The following is a 19,823-nucleotide window of genomic DNA, read 5'->3' on the forward strand; positions in this document are numbered from 1 at the left end:
TTTGTATTAGGTGGCTAGGGCTGCCATGAAAAGTACCACAGAGTGGGTGGCTTAAACAACAGAAATTAGTTTCCTGATAGGTCTGGAGGCTGTAAGCCTGAGATCAGAGCGCTGGCAGGTTTGGTTTCTCCTGCAGCTTCTGTCCTTGGCTCCCAGATGGCCAACTTCTCCCTGTGTCCTTGCGTGGCCTTTCCTGTGTGTGCACTCCTGGTGTCTCTTTGTCCACGTTTTCTCTTTCAAGGACAGCACTCAGATTGAATTAGGGTCTACCTCAGTGGCCTCATTTTACCTTAATCACCTCTCTAAAGGTTCGATCTCCAAATACAGTCACATGCTGGAGTACATTGGGATTCACCATATGAAATTTGGGGGAACACCCTTCAGGCTGTAACTACTCGCCTCCTCTTTGGTGGATGTCAAGGGATTGTTGAGAACACAGCCTAAGTTACTTAATACAGAAGCTGAAGGCATTCTCCTGTGTGTGAAGACTTCTCTTAGTTACCATTTGAGCCTTAGGAAAAAAAGTTTATGAAAATTATTTTGGAATCATTTTTGGCTTATAGAAAAGTTATAAAGCTAATTCAGAGTTCCTGTATACCACCACATGCCCACTTTCTTTTATCATTAGCATAGTATATTATAATAGTGTGGTATATTGTCACAGCTAATGATCTTGTGAAAGTGTCAGTCACTCATTCGTGTCTGACTCATTGAGACCCCATGAACTGTAGCCCTCCAGGCTCCTCCATCCATGGAATTCTCCAGGCAAGAATATTGGCGTGGGTTGCCATTTCCTTCTACAGGGGATCTTCCTGACCCAGGGGTCAAACCCAGGTCCTCCCACATTGCAGGCAGATCTTTTACCATTTGATCCACCTCTCATGCTACTGCTCCTGCTGCTAAGTCGCTTCAGTCGTGTCCGACTCTGTGCGACCCCACAGACGGCAGCCCATCCGGCTCCCCCATCGCTGGGATTCTCCAGGCAAGAACACTGGAGTGGGTTGCCATTTCCTTCTCCAATGCATGAAAGTGAAAAGTGAAAGTGAAGTCGCTCAGTCGTGTCCGACTCCTAGCGACCCAATGGACTGCAGCCCACCAGGCCCCTCCGTCCATGGGATTTTCCAGGCAAGAGTACTGGAGTGGGGTGCCATTGCCTTCTCCGCCACCTCTCATACTTATATATTATTATTAATAGGCTTTTTTGGGCTGCGCTGGTCTTCCTTGCTGCACTTGGACTTCCTGTAGTTGCGGGAGTGGGGGCTGCTCTGATTGTGATGTGATTCTCCTCGCTGTGGCTTCTCTTGTTGCAGACATGGGCTCTAGGCGCTCGGGCTTCAGTAGCTGTGGCACATGGGCTCAGCACTGCGGTGTGCAAGCTTAGTTGCCCCGCAGCGTGTGGGATCTTCCCAGACCAAGGACTGAACCTGTGTCCCCTGCTTGGCAGGTTGGATTCTTAACCACCAGGGAAGTCCCTGACACATTATTATTAACTGAAGTCTATACTTCATATTTCCTTAGTTTAAATATCCAGGATCTTGTTCAAGGATACCATATGACACTTATCCTGTCTCCTTAGGCTCCATTGGCTCTGATAGTTTCCCAGACGTTCCTTGGTTTTGATGACCATGGCAGTTCTGAGCCTACTGTTCCTGTTTCGTAGGATGCCCTTCTTTCAGGATTTGTCTGATGCTCCTCATGATTAGACTGAAGTTACGGGGTTTAAGGGAGGAGGCCCACAGAGGTAAAGTGCCCTTCTTATCATGTTGTGTTGACATTTCAACATGACTTAGCAGGGTTTTCGTTAACTTTGGTCACCTGGCCAAGGCAGCGGTGGCCAGGTTTCTCTACAGTCAAAGTACTTTTCTTACATCCTTCCCCATCCTCTACCCTCTGGAAGGAAGTTGCTGTGTGAGCCTTCCACGAAGGGTGGGAAGTTAGGCTCCCCTCTTTATGAGAGGAATACTAACATAAATTATTTGGAGTTTTTCTGCCTGGGCGGCGCTTGTCCTCTTCCTCACTGACTTATTTATGTCAGTATAGATTCATGGGCAGATGACATTCAGTGTTGCACTGTGAGGCACCTTACTCAGGCACTCAGACCTTCCGCCACACATGTTACCTTGTTGGCTGTTAGACTGATCAGTCTTAGCCAAGTGAAAGTGTCAGAATGCTGTTAGGTCCAGTCTAAAATGGGGGCAGAGTTGCTGCCTGAGCGGTTTTAATTTCTCCATATAGACTGTTAACCATATGTATGTTACCTGAAACCTTAAACACTTTTTTTCAGACCTGAAGCTCCTAACTCCTAAGGGGTGCAAGCATTACTTTCTTGCTGGTGAAGAAACACCCTTCTGGATTTTATCTGAAATTAGCATTGAAGTAGCGCCACCGTGTGGTAAATGCAGAAGGATTCCTGTGTTCTAGAAACAACTGGGGAATTCTGTGTTTCTTTCATGATACCTAGTAGCTGAACTACTTTAGGGGTTTCCCAGGTTGCGCTACTGGTAAGGAATTTGCCTGCCAGTTCAGGAGTCAGGAAGCGTGGGTTTGATCCCTGGATTGGGAAGATCCCCTGGAGTAGGAATTGGCAACCCACTCCAGTATTCTTGCCTGGGAAATCCCATGGACAGAGGAGCCTGGAGGGCTACAGTCCCCGGGGTCACAAAGAGTTGGACAGGACTTGAATACATGCATGGACACATATATAAAGTACTTTAAAATATTTTAAGTTCTTTTAAAAAGAGGCTGCTTTCTGACTTTGCCTTTGTACATGATTGGGTTTACATAAAAAGTGAACACTTAAAAGTTAAAATTTCTATTTTAATTATTTTTTTAATTTAAATTTAAATTTAATTTAAATTAAAAAAAATTATTTTTGGGCATACTGTTAACTTTTAATTTGTATCTTAAAGTAAGCTTCCCCCCCGATTATTCAAAATTAATAAAAATTATTAATTAATGTGCATATTGCTTGTAGAGGTATAAATGTACAACAGGTTGAAACTCTGAACTTCTGGAGCTTTTATCTTTGACTTGAGGCAGGTTAGGGACTTGTTGCATTCTTCTTTGGCCAAATGTTTTAAGAATTTCGAGGCTATGTGGAAGGTGGCCCAGGGACTCTGAGAGTGCACCCCATGTTGAGTGGGAATGTGGGTGGGACTAGCAGCTCTCTGCCTCCTGGAATGTTCACATCCACAGGAGTTGTCTTTGAAATAGGGGCGGGGAGGGTTAGTGGGATAATTTAGTATGGCCTGTGGTTGACTTGGGTAATGGTTAGCAAGTGCTAAGCTGGAGATTAGTGTGACAGCCTGTTAGAGTTAGTTCTAAAGAAAATCAAACAGTCACTCTTTTTATTGTATTAAATCAGTGTGTCATAGGAATTCCAAATTTAACGTTAAACAGGTTTTGAGAATGAGGTGAAATTGTCGTTGCTGATGGACAAGGGAAATACATGAAGAATTGGATGTAACCGACTTAATGTGGAAGCCCTTCCCTCTGCCGTGTCCTGAACCCAAGACACTGACTAGTAGGAAGATGAACGTTGGAGCTGAGAGGGCTGTGACTGTCTCCACCGTTACCGGGGGTGGCAGCTGTGTCGGAAGGGAAGGAACTCTGCCTGTGACTCTTCATCTGGCTCCTCGGCAGTGATGTCATGGGTTACCTATGTCCTCTGTGAGTGCAACTTGTCCTGGGCAAACTCGAAAGAGATAATAGCTGAGCCCCCAAATATCACTTAGCTGCTGCCCTCTTAGGTTCCTGATGTTTTCAAGAGGTATTTCAGATAATGGGAACCACATGCATTCAAGTGTGAGCTCCTCAGCACAGAGGTCAGAGAAGGACATTTGCCTCAAGCTCAGAAACCTTGCCTGTCCTGGCTCTCCGGGACTGTTAGAGGCCACTCGTGTGTGGCCTGACATACCGGCCTCTGACCAGGCACAGCAAGATGGCAGGCTGCTCCTGACCTCATAGGGTCTCAGAGCAGAGTGTCTCCTCTGTACAGAAGTCAGGAACATGGAAGAGTTCCCTGCAGATCCTGACAGGTACAACAACCATGACAGTGAGGACTGTGGTGACTCATGGAAGGTTCTAGAATTCAGCTGGGGAATCAGAAATGAATGATAGCTAGCTTTGTTGGCCAGCTGGGGGCTGTGGGTGGCTTGTGGTGGACTTGGAGTTAAGGGAATTCTTTTTTCTCTTTCTCTCTCTCCCCCTCTTTCCTTCCTTCCATCTTGAATTCCTTCCAGTGAACATTTTGAAAGTGAGAGACTATTTTATACACTGGAGAGCCCATTATTAAAAGGAGGCTTTTGATGTCTGAGAACAGCACTTTCTGTACAGATGATGAAAGTTTCAAATTACTGTTCAATATACTGTACTTAATAATTTTAAACATGGCTTTTCATAGCCTTTAAATTCAACTTATAAATCTTATGTTTATAATCTAATTTAAAACCATACATATAAAACAGCTTATATAACTCAATATCAAAAAAAATCAACTGAGTAAAAAATGGGCAGAAGACCTGAAAAGATATTCTTCCAAAGAAGATATACATATGGTCAACAGGCACATGAAAAGATGTTCAACGTCTATGGGATTTTCCAGGCAAGAGTACTGGAGTGGGGTGCCATTGCCTTCTCCATCACTAATTATTAGAGAAATGCAAATCAAAACCACAATGTGGTATTGTCACCTGTCAGAATGACTATCATCAAAAAGTCTGCAAATAATAAATGCTGGAGAGGGTGTGGAGAAAAGGGAGCCTTCATACATTGTTGGTGGGAATGTAAATTGGTGCAGACACTATGGAAAGCAGTATGAAAGTTCCTTACAAAACTAAAAATAGAGCTACCATATGATCCAGTAATTCCACTCCTGGGCATATATACCTGGAAGAAGCAAAAAATGCCATTTGAAAAGGTACAGACACCCTGATGTTCACAGAAGCACTATTTACAATAGCCAAGCCTGGAAACAATCCTGTTACCTACCAAGAGATGACTGGCTTAAGATGTCACACACACACACACAGACACACACACACAGGAATATTCCTGTGTAGTGCAGGAATATTACTCAGCCAGAAAAAAAGAATGAAATACGACCATTTGCAGAAATGTGGATGGATCTAGATAATATTATGCTTAGTGAAATGTCAGAGAAAGATAAACACTGTGTGAAATCTCTTACATGTGGAATCTAAATGACACAAATGAATCTATATACAAGGCAGAAACAGACTCACAGGCATAGACAACAAACTTATGGTTACTGCACGCGAAAGGAGTGAGGAAGAGGAATAAAGTAGGGATAAATTAAATTATGGGACATAAACTACTATACATAAAAATAGATCAGCAACAAAGATTTAATGTATACACAGCAACTATATTCTATCCCTGGTGACTCAGACAATAAAGACCGCCTGTAGTGCAGAAGACATGGGTTCGATTCCTGGGTTGGGAAGATCCTCCAGAGAAGGAAATGGCAATCCACTGCAATATTTTTGCCTGGAAAATCCCATGGATGGCCCATGGGGTCACAAAAGAGATGGAGATAATAACCTAAAATGCGATACAGTCGACAAAAAAAAACTGAATTACTATGCTATACACCTGAAACAAGCATGGTATTATAAATCAGCTGTACTCCAATTTAAAAAGTAATAAAAATAAAAACTATAGTAAAAAAGTAAATTTGACTTACAACTGAAAGCTACCTGTTTCAAATAGGAATCACAAAGTTAGTCAGATACTCTGATATGCCACATTTTTAAAAAATAAAAAATTTTCAACTAGACATATTCCCTGATTATGCCCAGTGGTGCAAACTTAATCTTAACAGTAACGCAGTTGTACTGATACTCAGACGCAGTTGAGTTTGGCATTTTTCAAGTCTTCATTTAATTCTCAACCTTACTCAGATTGCGGGACAACCAATATAATGGATCAACTGGGGCAAGATGAGGCTGGGGCCATGAACTCATGATCCCAGTATGTCACCGTGTATTAGGATTAAGTTTGACTTCAAGAAAAAAAAATCAAATACCTAATAGCTTAAACAGATAGATAAATAGATAAAAGTGTATTTTAAATAGATAAAGGTGCATTTCTCTCGTTAATTAACGGTCCAGGAGGACGTGGCACTGGGCCTTGGTGAGTTCAAGTTGTCTTCAGGGTACCAGTCTCCCAGCTTGGTGTGGCTGCTGCAACAAGTTACCACCAGCCTGGTGGCTTAGGACAACAGCAATTGCTTATCCCACACTTCTGGAGGCTGAAAGTCAGAAATCAAGGTATCAGCAGAACTGCAGCCTCTGTGGAGGCTCTGGGGAGAATCTTGTTCCTGCCTCTTCCAGCTTCTGATGCTCTCCATGTTCCTGGGTTGTGGCTGTATCCAATTCCATTCTGCCTCCGTCTCCGTCTCACGTGGCCTTCTCTTGTGATGGTCTGATCCCCCTTCACCTTTCTTTTGTAAAGATACTTGTGAATGCATTTGGGGCCCACCCCACATGGGATAATACAAAATGATGCTTTCATCTCAGAATCATTAACCACAGCCACACGCACCATTCTTCCGAATGAAGTAACGTGTGCAGTTTGTAGCAGTTGGGGCTTGGACCCAGCTTTGGGGGCTGTTAACGCCCTCTTATCACAGAGTGAGTGAAGTCGCTCAGTCATGTCTGACTGTTTGTGATCCCATGGACTGTAGCCTACCAGGCTTCTCTGTCCATGGGATTTTCCAGGCAAGGGTACTGGAGTGGGTTGCCATTTCCTTCTCCAGGGGATCTTCCCGACCCAGGAATCGAACCCAGGTCTCCTGCATTGCAGGCAGACGCTTTACCCTCTGAACCACCAGGGAAGCCTCTTATCACAAGGTCATCTCAAAGTCCAGTAGGGTTGCTGAGTACTAGCAGACATGTCAGCCTTTCTGCCAAGAGGAGGAAAGAGAAGAGCAAAAAGGGGGCTTCTCCCAGCTGGGTCAGCTCCCATTAAACAGTCTTTCTTGAAACCCCACCCAACACTCGCTTTCCTCTCAGTGGCTGCCAAGGAGGCTAGAAAATGCCGCCTTTTATTCATTTAATATGCTGTGCTGCTCAAGTATAACTTTCAAAAAGGCAAAAATACGACATGCAAGCATCAAAAGGTCCTATGTCAACAGTTTTATTTAGCTCATTTATTAAGGCAGGAACAAGCACGACGTTAAGACCAGTTTAAATGAGAATCTGGATTAAAGAGATTTATGATCTCTGCAAGACAAAATTCATTTGCATTGCTCTCAGTTTTTTTGCAATTTGCAGAGCTGTAAAATAGTCCAGATGAGAGGAAGTCAATCATGAGTACACACGTATGTAATCAGATAGTCTGGAGAGTCTAAACAGCCCCCAGCACCCTGCTGAAGCAATCCCCTGTGATCTCTTCTGTTTTTTTTTTAAACAGGTATTGGGTACTTTTTAGAACAATGACCAGTTAAAAATCAGGTCTCTCTTACCAAGATGGGAGAGGATGACAGATGCTAGGGTTGGCCTCTGCCTAATTCTCTCTCTCAGTGAGTCAGAACTGTTCACCCAGAGTGGAGATTTCAAGCAGTTTTAGTCACTCCCCTACACAGAATGATACCCTCAGCCAGGCCCCCTCTACTTTAATTCTTTTTTTTTGCTTTTTTTTTTTTTATTTACGTAGAATAAAATTATTTTTGCTCTGTGAGCTTTGGCAAATACATAGAGTTGTGAAAGCACCACCAGTATCAAGCACAGAACAGTTCCCTCATCCCCAAATACTTCCTCATTCTTCCCCTTTGTAGTAACTCCTTCTGCCTGGGAACCACTGATGGTCTCCAAACCTATAGTTTTGTCTTTTCCAGAATGTTGTATCAGTAGAAGCATGCATTTATCCTGCCTTTTGAATCTGACTTCTTTCATTAAGTATAATACTTTTGAAATTCATCCATGTTGTAGTGTGGGTATCAAAACCTCTTTTTTCAGTTTATTTTTATTGAAGCATAGTTGATTTACAATTTTGTGTCTTACCTCTTTACTTTTTATTGGTATTAATAATACTTAGTTGTCCAATTAATAATTGCTGAGTATTAATTTACTGCATGGATATACCATAGTTTATCCATTTATCAACTGAAGGACATTTGAATAGCTTTCAGGGGGTTTTTGTTGTTGTTGTTTATGAGTAAATTGCTATAAATATGTGCATACAGATTTTTCAGTAAATATATGTTTTCATTTATCTTGAGTCAATACCTAGTCGTGGAATTGCTTCATGACTTGTTAAGTGTATTACGTTTAATTTTATATGAAAATACCAGCTGTTTTCCAAAGTGGTTGTACCATTTTGCATTCCCGCCAGCAGTGTAGGAGGGTTCCTATTGATCTGCATCCTCATGAGCAGGTCTTAATCATCAAATTACAAAAAAATTTTTTAGCTATTCTACCAGGTGTGTCCCTGGTTGCTTAGTGGTAAAGAACCCGCCTGCCAATGCAGGAGATGGAGGTTCATCTGGGCCGGGAATACCCCTGAGAGAAGGAAATGGAAACCCACTCTAGTATTCTTGCCCAGGAAATCCCATGGACAGAAGGAACCCAGCAGGCTACAGTCCATGGGATCATAAACAATTTGGACATGACTTAGCAACTAAACAACACCAGCAACTAGGTGTGTGCTGGTAGCTCACTGATGTCTTAGTATAAGTATAAGCTAGTGAGGTTGTAACTAACATCTAAGGATAATCTTTTAACCTAGTCTAACTAAACTCATAAAGTTTCTTATCCAGGGCAGATCTTTCTGCCTAATCTTCTTATTTGATTGGAAGCTGCCTCAAGGCAAGGATAAGTTCTTATGTAATTAACCCAAATTCTTGTATAATTTGGTTTTCAAACAAAAGCATCAGAATTAGATCACCTGAGGTAGAGTTGAGAGTTTGCATTTCTAACAAGATCCTAGGTGATGCTGTTGCTGTTGGTCCAGGGACCACACTTTGAACACGACTGCTTGAGAGTGGGAAGCAGTCAGAAACCCTCAGGGAAAGAAAGTTCATGAGGACCCTGCCTCCCTGTTTCTGGAGTCTTAATACTATCATGCAGCCCAGGGCTCATCTCCTGCTAATGTGAATATGAGGAGAACCCCCTTCCCCTTATGGGCTCCTTTCCTAGTTCCTTCAGTTCAGTTCGGTTGCTCAGTCATGTCCCACTCTTTGCGACCCCGTGGACTGTGGCATACCAGGCCTCCCTGTCTGTCACCAACTCCTGGAGTTTACTCAAACTCGCGTCCATTGAGTCAGTGATGCCATCTAACCATGTCATCCTCTGTCGTCTCCTCCTCCTCCCACCTTCAATCTTTCCCAGCATCGGGGTCTTTTCAAATGTGTCAGTTCTTCGAATCAATTGAAGTTTCAACTTCAGCATCAGTCCTTCCTATGAATATTCAGGACTGGTTTCCTTTAGGATGGACTGGTTGGATCTCCTTGGAGTCCGAGGGACTCTCAAGAGTCTTCTCCAACACCATAGTTAAAAGCATCAACTCTTCAGCACTCAGCTTTCTTTATAGTCCAACTCTCACATCCATACATGACTACTGGAAAAATCATAGCTTTGACTAGAGGGACCTTTGTTGGCAAAGTAATGTCTCTGCTTTTGAATATGCTGTCTAGGTTGTTCATAACTTAACTTCCAAGGAGTAAGCGTCTTTTAATTTCATGGTTGCAGTCACCATCTGCAGTGATTTTGAAGCCCCCAAAATAAAGTCTCTCACTGTTTCCCCATCTATTTGCCATGAAGTGATGGGACCAGACGCCATGATCTTCGTTTTCTGAACGTTGAGTTTTAAGTCATCTTTTTCACTCACCTCTTTCACTTTCATCAAGAGGTTCTTTAGTTCTTTGCTTTCTGCCATAAGTGTGGTGTCATCTGCATATCTGAGGTTATTGATATTTCTCCTGGCACTCTTGATTCCAGCTTATGCTTCATCCAGTCTAGCATTTCTCTTGATGTACTCTGCATGTAAGTTAAATAAGCAGGGTGACAATATACAGCCTTGGAGTAACTCCTTTCCTGATTTGGAACTAGTCTGTTGTTCCATGTCCAGTTCTAACTGTTGCTTCTTGACCCGCATACAGATTTCTCAGGAGACAGGTCAGGTGATCTGGTATTCCCATCTCTTTAAGAATTTTCCACAGTTTGTGATGATCCACATAGTCTAAGGCTTTGGCATAGTCAATAAAGCAGAAGTAGATATATTTCTGGAACTCTCTTGCTTTTTCGATGATCCAGCGGACGTTAGAAATTTGATCTCTTGTTCCTATGCCTTTTCTAAATCCAACTTGAAAATCTGGAAGTTCATGGTTCATGTACTGTTGAAGCCTAGCTTGGAGAATTTTGAGCATCACATTGCTAACGTGTGAGATGAGTGCAATTGTGTGGTCGTTTGAACATTCTTTGGCATTGCCTTTCTTTGGGATCAAAATGAAAACTGACCTTTTCCAGTCCTGTGGCCATTGCTGAGTTTTCCACATTTGCTGGCATATTGAGTGCAGCACTTTCACAGCATCATCTTCCAGGATTTGAAATAGCTCAACCGGAATTCCATCACCTCCACTAGCTTTGTTCATAGTGATGCTTCCTAAGGCTCACTTGACTTCACATTCTAGGATGTCTGGGTCTAGCTGAGTGATCACACCATCATGATTATCTGGGTCGTGAAGATCATTTTTGTATAGTTCTTCTGTGTATTCTTGCCACCTCTTCTTAATATCTTCTGCTTCTGTTAGGTCCATACCATTTCTGTCCTTTATTGGGCCCATCTTTGCATGAAATGTTCCCTTGGTATCTCTAATTTTCTTGGGGGAAAAAAAAAAAGGAAAATTTTCTTTCCCATCCTGTTGTTTTCCTCTATTTCTTTGCATTGATCACTGAGGAAGGCTTTCTCATCTCTCCTTGCTATTCTTTGGAACTCTGCATTCAAATGGGTGTATCTTCCCTTTTCTCCTTTGCCTTTCACTTCTCTTCTTTTCATAGCTATTTGTAAGGCCTCCTTAGACAACCATTTTGCCTTTTTGCATTTCTTTTTCTTGGGTATGGTCTTGATCACTGCCTCCTATACCATGTCACGAAATTTCCTAGTTCCTTAGAGAAGTTGAAACTGTCACTCCAGGAAAGACTCAGATCTTTCTCCAGGGACACCTTAAAACCAAGATTTGTGGTTAATCATTTATTTGGGACGATTTGGTTAATGATTCTTATCAGCATTCAGGGGTTTAGATTCTTTATGGTAAGTTATAATTGCAACCAGTAGTTATAGGAGGTGGTGGTGGTGTTCATTCGCTGAGTCGTGTCAGACTCTTTGTGACCCCGTGGACTGCAGCCTGCCAGGCTTCCCTGTTCTTCACTATATCCTGGAGTTTGCTCAAACTCGTGTCTCTTGAGTTGGTGATGCCACTCAACTATTTAATTCCTATGCTGCCCCCTTCTCCTCCTGGTTCAATCTTTCCCAGCATCAGGGTCTTTTCCAATGAGTCGGCTCTTCGTGTCAGGTGGCCAAAGTAAAGGTGAGGGCAACAGATTTCCTCATTATAAACTCACTGAGGTATGAATGAAAACAAGGCCCAGGTGGCATTCTGCCCATTTATAGGTTTATTAGCAGGCTGGCACAGTGCAGTCATACAGTCTATTTCATACGCCTAATAAAGTTCCAGCTCTGTCCTTTGGGGGAGGGGGTAGTGTTCTGGTGGCACTTTGCATTCAGTGTTTACCTGTAGCAAGTATTCCAGCATTTTATGGATAATATGTTAGTTTTCTACTAGTGCCTTTAGAAATTACTACAAACGCAGCAGCTTAAAACAAATTATCTCACAGTTCTGTAGGTTAGAAGTCCAGGCACCACCTGGCACGGTTGTATCTCTGGTCTGGGTTTCCCAAGGCACAGTGGAAGATGCTGGTGGGCCTGTGTTCCTTTCTGGGGCTCAGAAGATGAAGTATTCCCAAGCTCATTCAGGTTGGCTGAGTTCAGTGCCATATGGCTGTAACACTGAGGTCCTCCTTTGCTTGCTGGCTCTTCGCTGGGGGTCCATCTAAATGTCTCAAGGCTGGCTGCATCCCTTTGTTCGTGGCCCCCTCCCTGCATCTTCAAAACCAGCCTCATGCCCTGTCCAGAAGGGTTGAATCCTTCTCATGCTCTGAGTCTCTCTGACCGTCTCCACCGCTTCGGCCCTATCTCCCCTCATCCTCTAACTCAGGTTGTGCTGACTTGCTACCCTTCTCTCCTTACACAAGGCTCCAAGCCCTTGTAAAAAGTTTCTGACATCCCCCCCTGGGAAACATCACAAGTGTTCTTGAGATGAAGACTGAGTTCAGTCTTCCTCTTCTACTTTTAAGGGTTTATGTGATTACATGGGGCCCATCCAGCAATCCAGAATGATCTCTCTAGTTTAAGGTCAGCTGGTTAGTAACCTTAATTCTTTATTTAAAAGCAAAAAACAACATTTTATTTTGTATTGGAATATAAGGAGCCTGGCAGGCTACAGTCCATGGGGCTGCAAAGAGTCAGACACGACTGAGCAAGTGAGCACAGCATAGCTGATTAACAATGTTGTGACAGTTTCAGGCGGATAGCAAAGAGACAGCCTAACAATGTTGTGACAGTTTCAGGCTGATAGCAAAGGGATTCAGCCATACATACACATGTATCCATTCTCCCCCAAACTCAAACCAGACGGCCACATAACACTGAACAGAGTTCCCTCTGCTAGTCCCTCTGCTAATTCCCTCCCTGTCCTTGTTAGTGACCTTAATTCTTAATCCCACCTGCAGAACCCCTTCATAGCAATACCTGAAGAGTGTTTGATTCAATCATTAAGGCCCGGGAATATTTGGAGTTCTACCTCCCACAGACAGAATTTCTTATGACATTTTGACTCTGGGGCCAAATAATTTCCTAGAATCAGCAGCTGGACCTCCAACCACTTACCAGTCAAGCCAGTGCACATCTGTGGACCTGCCTGGGTCACACATGGGCCAGAGTATTTCTGTGATAGTTCTTTTCAGTCCTCATACTTCAAATACCATGAATTCAGCACTGAAGAGAGATTTCCAACAGCCATAGTACCAATTAACGAAGTCAGTGATTTAAGCTGTGTGAAAGTCCATTTCTGACCGTCAGTGTGCTAATTACCATGGTGCTGGTTGCTGATAAGGACAGCTAGCTGACCGACTAGGACTTGCGGTGACCTTAGCTGTTGTGTGTGTGGCCTTTGATTAGAAGCTAGTTAACTACTCCAGGAGTCTGTATTATAGATTAAGACAACTAATTGCCCTCAGGCAGGAGATTAAAGCCAACAGACACACATTTATATTGCACTGTTTATGTTGAAGTGTTTTGAAATAAAATTCAGATGATGTGATAAAGACTCTTGTCCCCTCAACTGAGGGCTTTGGGGGAGTCCTGTCACATCTTATTGTCACCTCATGCCTGGCACAGTGGTTGTGCAACAGATACTTGTTGAGTAAATAGGTTGCTGCTGTTGCTGCTAAGTCGCTTCAGTCATGTCCGACTCTGTACGACCCCATAGACGGCAGCCCACCAGGCTCCCCTGTCCCTGGGATTCTCCAGGCAAGACCACTGGAGTGGGTTGCCATTTTCTTCTCCAATGCAGGAAAGTGAAAAGGGAAGGTGAAGTCGCTCAGTCGTGTCCAACTCCTAGTGACCCCATAGACTGCAGCCTACCAGGCTCCTCCATCCATGGGGTTTTCCAGGCAAGAGTACTGGAGTGGGTTGCCATTGCCTTCTCTGAGTAAATAGGTGAATCAGTGCATTTCCATGCTGTAATACACCAGAGCTTCCCTGGTGGCTCAGATGGTAAAGAATCTGCCTGCAGTGCAGAAGACCTGAGTTTGAACCCTGGGTTGGGAAGATCCCATGGAGAAGAGAATGGCAACCCACTGCAGTATTCTTGCCTGGAGAGTTCCATGGACTGAGGAGCCTGGTGGAGTACAGTCCATAGGGTCTCCAAGAGTCTGACATGACTGAGCAATTAAGACTTTCACTTTTCACTTTCATGCTGTAATACATGAAAAGTCAGGTACATTACAAGAACAGTATGGCAGACAAAGTGAGCTGGGAGAAAGTGGGAACGTGGCTCAGGGTGCTTTGTTGAACTGGGAATGTATTGTATTCATAATACTATAAACATGCACACTGCAAGCTGAGACTTGCAAATCTTTGCCAACATTTATTTCAAGAATGCTTTATTGAAAGGGGGGTAGCTCCGTTTTGATAGCTTATTTTCCTGCTAGATTTCAGTGCCCTAGTGGCAGTGCACATTCCCATTGCACAGCCCCTGTGCACTGCATGAGTGAATAAAGGCTGTCTACCCATCTCAACGTTGGTATCATTGTTCAGTCCCTAGGTCGTGTCACTCTTACAAAAAAATGTTATTCGAAAGAGAATGGAGGCTTACTAAGAGAGTGTCAGGTAACTGTTGTATTTCATTCACTGTCAGCAGACTGCCCATTTTTTCCCTCTTGCCTTCTGTTTTTTCTTCCTTAGAATGAACAGTCTGAATTTCCACAGACCTCACTTGTCTTTGGGTCCGATGAGGTTACAGCACTAATAACTCGTTTCACTGACTTGTTGCCCACCTCTCCTTACACAAGGCCCCAGGCCCTTGTTAAAATGTCTCTGGAAGTTTTAGAACATTCCCCAGGGCCACGGCATGTGCTCCTGGCCAGGAAAGTTCCGGATGCCGGGGTAGCTGGCTCTTCTCTCCTGGAACCCCACATTAGCCCCTGGCACCCAGGTGGCATTCCCTGGAGCTGAGTCCTCTCAGGTAGCAGTTTGGGGTTTTATTTGTAGCCTCTACCCTGCTTCTCATAGGAGAAATCCAATGATAGGATGACACTCTGTGCTTGAAATTGCTGTCCCCGTGGGCCGAGGCTTTCTGACCCAGTCATTTGATCAGCCGGCTCCTTCCTTAAAGGAAGTCCTCCCAAGAGACTCAGCCCCAGTAGGCAGTCCTGCCAGTTCACCTGCCCAGCCTCAACACTGTGCAAAGCAGATGGAGGTAAAGCCAGGTTCCCTCCACTCTGTCGACTTGGGCCAAGTCTTCCCTTTCTCAGTCCCGAAGTGCATTTCTCTCCCCTCCCCCTGCCCCGCCATGATGCTTTCTTGTGGGGGTACAGGAGAGAGAGGGGCCAGACTTTGGAAGCTCAGTATAGGTATTGTGCTCTTTAAAAATCCAAGACTGTAATTTCAGAGTTTACCGTTTCTTGCTGACTTGATTTATGACATTTGCTTTGGTGATAAAGGCCCCCCTCACCCTCGCCCTCTCTGCCCTGCCAAAGAAATGCTCTTCCTCACCCTTTTTATTTTTCTCTTCTTGTTGTGAACATTTCCTAATGTGAGATGAAAACCCAGATCAGGTAAAAGTGACAGGAACCTTTACTGTGAAAGTTCAGGATGCTAAAAAACAAAAGAAAACGAAAATGATTGATAACACAGGAGAGTCACTTTTCATAGTGTCCAGATGTCGTGAAAAAATGTAAGATCTACCTTAAATGCAGTAAGTACCCTCAGGTGTTCTGTGTCCCAAATATGACTTTCAAATATATATATAATTATTTTTAACTGAACCATTCAGAAATGAGAAGTAACCCCTGCCCTTCTCTCTTGCGCTGCCTGGAGATAAAGCCCAGTTTGGTTTATTTCTGCCTTTCCTTTTTTAAAAATATTCCTTATATGGTCGTTTCTAAGCAGCAAAATAGCTGTGTGATTAAAATGTCAAAAGGAGTAGGAAAACTGGCCTCTGGGAAAAGTGTACTTGGAGATTTACATAGAGGCAGGAGAGGGATGGGGAGAAGGCTGTGTTCCAGGTTGTGGACGGAGATGACTGAGGGAGATGCCCCCACCCAACCCCGCTGCCCGCCACTGACGCAAGCCCCTGGACAGTGTAAGGAGCTGGCGGGAGCTCTCCTGTGCAGGCTGCCTACTGGGTGTCTGTGTAACCACTCTGGGGCACATTTCCTGTTTCTCTTCATCCTAAGAGCCCTTTGTCTCTACGTTGGAGAGCCCCCTTTCCTCTGTATCACGGAGCAGAGGATGGAGGGCAGAGGAAGCTGGGGAAATCGAGATGAGAAGAGATCCAGAGCTGTTATGAACTGGGTGTAGTTTATGATCGAGAACAATCCCTGTTCATCATAAACCTTGTAAACTGGACAGACTGGTGCCCCACTCATGGCTGGAGACCCTGCTCAGACCCTGACAGAAGAGAGGTCTTCCTTAGAGGTGCGCCCACAGTGGGCTGTGTTCTGCGTACTTGATACCAAAGTATGGCCCGTGGTTCCCACCATACCTGGTAACCTCATCAGAAGCTGCATCTTAAAGAGCCCCCCATGGTATCCTTATGCCCAGTTAAGCTTGAAAAGTGCTTTACACCAGTGTCTTAGGTGCCCAGGAGTGATAGGGAGGGAAGTCCGCTGCAGCAGGGAAGCACACTAGCTTCTGGATGAGCACATTTTTAAGCTAATACCTGACAGTCTTGTTTTTCAGAGCCTCTTGTCTTAAACAGGAGCCAGCAAGCTGTGCTTTGTGGGTAATTGTTATTATAGTATTAGATTCTGGTTAATTTGGGGGGATTAACTTGATAGTGCTTGTTTTACATGAAGGGGTGAAGTTATTTTACTTTTTTAGGTAGTTTATGCTTGTGTGTGTGTAGGGTGGGAGTCCACTTGAATACTGGAGTGGGTTGCCATTCCTTTCTCCAGGGGATCTTCCCAACCCAGAGATTGTACCCACATCTCCTGTGTTTCCTGCATTGCAGGCGGACTTGGGAATGTTGAATATGTCATTGTAAACAAAAAGCTGTGGGTAGAAAGGTGCTGGGCAGTCGTTTCCCCTGAGTAAGGGTCAGGTGTTAGGGAAATGTGTTTTTCGGTTTTGATCTCTGTTGATGATGGATTTGGCCACTTCATTTAGAAGTTTTCCATTTCAGTGGCATAGAACTCAGTGTCACTGTGGCTTAATAGATGGCAGTTTAGTGTAAGAGCCAGTGATTACAGTGGCTCCTAACTGGTGTGGCCTCTGGTCGTCCCTTCCTGTGGTCAGTCTTGTCAGCTGCCCACATCACAGACCCTGAATGCCCCTTGTCACAGAACACCGTGTGTAATGGAAACAGTAGCTCTTATCTTTCTGGAGGGTGTGTACCTCCTATTAACTCTGATTCCTCAAGATTCCTTCTTCAACCTGTTATTGGCGTTTTCTGTTAGAGTAGGATCTTTCCTTGAGTTTCTGATGATTTTAGTTTGTAAGTACAAGGTACTAAAAAGCTGACTAAATGGTAGAGAGGTGTGTGTGTGTGTGTGTGTGTGTGTGTGTGTGTTTCTGTGTAGGGAAGGCTTTGTGGTAGAGTGATGGGTCAGGGACCCACCATTTCTTTGGGGGCTTGGCTTCAACTGTGATTATGTATAGGTCTTTTCTCCTCCCAGGGAGGAATCTAATCCAGGGATCCCTAACCTGTAGGATATAATGCCAGATGGTCTGAGGTGGGGCTGATGCAATAATAATAAAAATAAGGTGCACAATAAATGTAATGGCACTTGAATCATCTCCAGACCATCTCTCCCAGCCCCACCCCACCCCACCCCCAACCTTGGTCCATGCAAAAATTTTTGTCTTCCACGAAACCTGTCCCTGGTACCAAAAAAGGTTCCTCCTTGGTGTGCAAGCTTGTTGTCAGCATTTTCATAGCAGACAGCTGGGGTAGAGGGTGTGGAGAGATGCATCTGGGTGGGGCCCACCAATCCACATGGAGAATTTTTCTCGATCCCTGATTTAGTGTAGCACTGAAGAGTTGAGCTCTTGAATCTCCAAGGTCTGGGAATTCAGCCTTTCCAGGGAAGACTTCTGCATCCAGGATGAAGGAGGGAATGCTTCCTGGTTTGGGAAGCGGTTCTGGAGGGGTCTTACTTGCCTTTCAGTAGATTTCCAACCCACACTTCTGCATTCAACCCTGCCATGCCCCTGCCTTCAGAGGGGTCTGCTGTCTGTGAGGCTGAGCCCTCCCTCCCCCGCACGCCCTTTCCCCTCCCCAATCCTAACCTTTCCTGCTGTGCTCCGTCCATGCTCCTTGGCAGTCTGTTTCCACTTCCAGAAGTTTGGTTTCTTGCCTGTGGTTGTCTTCCTTCCCCCCTGGTCTCTCTTAAATCCCTTTACTGCAGCTTTAATGGTGTTTTGAAAGGGAGTGAGGGCAAACGAGCGTTCATCTGCTGTGTTTAATGGAAAGTGCCCAAAGAGTCTCTAACGAGCAATTGAGGGGGGAGAGAAGAAAACCTCTGAGTTATAAATTTGTCCGGTTTTATAGCATTTGAGGTTCAGCTGTTTGTGAAAAGCAATTTAAATAAAAGGATCAGGTTGGAGAACTGTGGTTTATATTCACTTCATATTTCAACTCCTAGTAAAAGAGGAGATCAGAAACAAGGGTGTATGAATAAAAGATTTGCTGAATGTATAGCCAAGACCTAGGGTTGGGTGGTGGAAGGCCCTACTGCCCTGGCCTTTTCTAGGATTGCCTATTTAAGCTAGATTTCCTAGTTTTTATAAGGGCTGAATGGCGATTTAATACACAGGCTTCAAACCTGCACACACCTCAAAACTGTGTGAGTTCCTTCTTTACCGTGTGTTGGCCTTGAGCAAATTGTTTCATAGATTTGAGCCTCAGCTTCCTGACCTAAAAATGGGGGAAATAGTGTTTTTCCTCCAAAGTTATTAGAACTGGATGAATTAATGTATGTAAGCCCTTACCCTTGTGTGGCCACTGACTGCAGTTTTACTGACTTTGTTACATTCTAGGTCTCCTTTCTTTTCCAGCCTCACTGTTCACTGTGGCAGGCACTGTGCCAAGCCAGGGAGCCAGAGACACTTGACCTCTGCTCTCAGGATATTCCCCTAAGAGCTGAAGCCTCCCTCATTCTTCTTTTAGCTCTGGGGTGTACTGAAGTTTGAGTTGGACAGGGACGGAGACCATCTTTAAACCTAGGTCTGCCCAGCTCTAAGCGCTCTGCTCTTTTACAAAACAACAACAACAAAAAAACTAATTGATTTACAATGTTGTGTTAGTTTCTTCTGGACAGCACAGTGAATCAATTCAGAGGCTCTGAACCATTCAGAGGCTCTGCTCTTAACACCATCTCCTTAGTGTTGAATATCTCTTACAGTGAGGGATTGACCTCTGAATAGAACACAGTTACAGGCAAACGGATGGGCATAGATGCTTTCCAAAGGCTCTGGGTGATGTTGAGGTTCATATTCCAACCATTCCTAACAGTCGTTGTTCATCCATGTGCAGGAGAACGTTTTGGAAGGATGTGTGGGATAGGTGGATTGCTGGGAAGTAGGTCTCTGTAAGTTATTACTATTCTCCGAGGAGTTAAGGTGAACAGAAACTTACAGGTACTCCATGAGTAGAGCCTGGTTGCTGTTTTGGGTAACTTGAATCATTGGAAAATAATAAAAAAAGGCTTTAGCTCCCTTGAGTTCTGTAAATGGAGAAGAGTGGATGAAGAGAGAAAGGTGCTCTTGATCTCTTTTACTATAAGGAGTGGTTTGGGAACCCACAGTGTAGAAAATCTCTTGCAGTTGTCCTGGGTCTGTTTCTGCCTGCCCCGTTCAGGTTTTTCCTAGTTGCTGTCTCCTTCACAGCCAAAGCCTTTGACTGTGTGGATCACAATAAACTGTGGAAAATTCTTCAAGAGATGGAAATACCAGACCACCTGATCTGCCTCTTGAGAAATTTGTATGCAGGTCAGGAAGCAACAGTTAGAACTGGACGTGGA

General features: G+C 44.2%; 1 protein-coding gene across 32 annotated transcripts in view; it reads left to right on the forward strand.

The window, feature by feature from the left end:
* TANC1 (tetratricopeptide repeat, ankyrin repeat and coiled-coil containing 1) overlaps nucleotides 1-19,823 on the forward strand; it is a 341,829-nt gene that overhangs the window by 224,284 nt on the left and 97,722 nt on the right. The gene's annotated exons all lie outside the window — the stretch shown is intronic.

This window comes from Bos grunniens, chromosome 2 (genome assembly GCF_055505025.1).
Source record: "Bos grunniens cultivar Pamir isolate PY7600 chromosome 2, Bosgru_T2T1.0, whole genome shotgun sequence".
Lineage (NCBI taxonomy): Eukaryota > Metazoa > Chordata > Mammalia > Artiodactyla > Bovidae > Bos > Bos grunniens.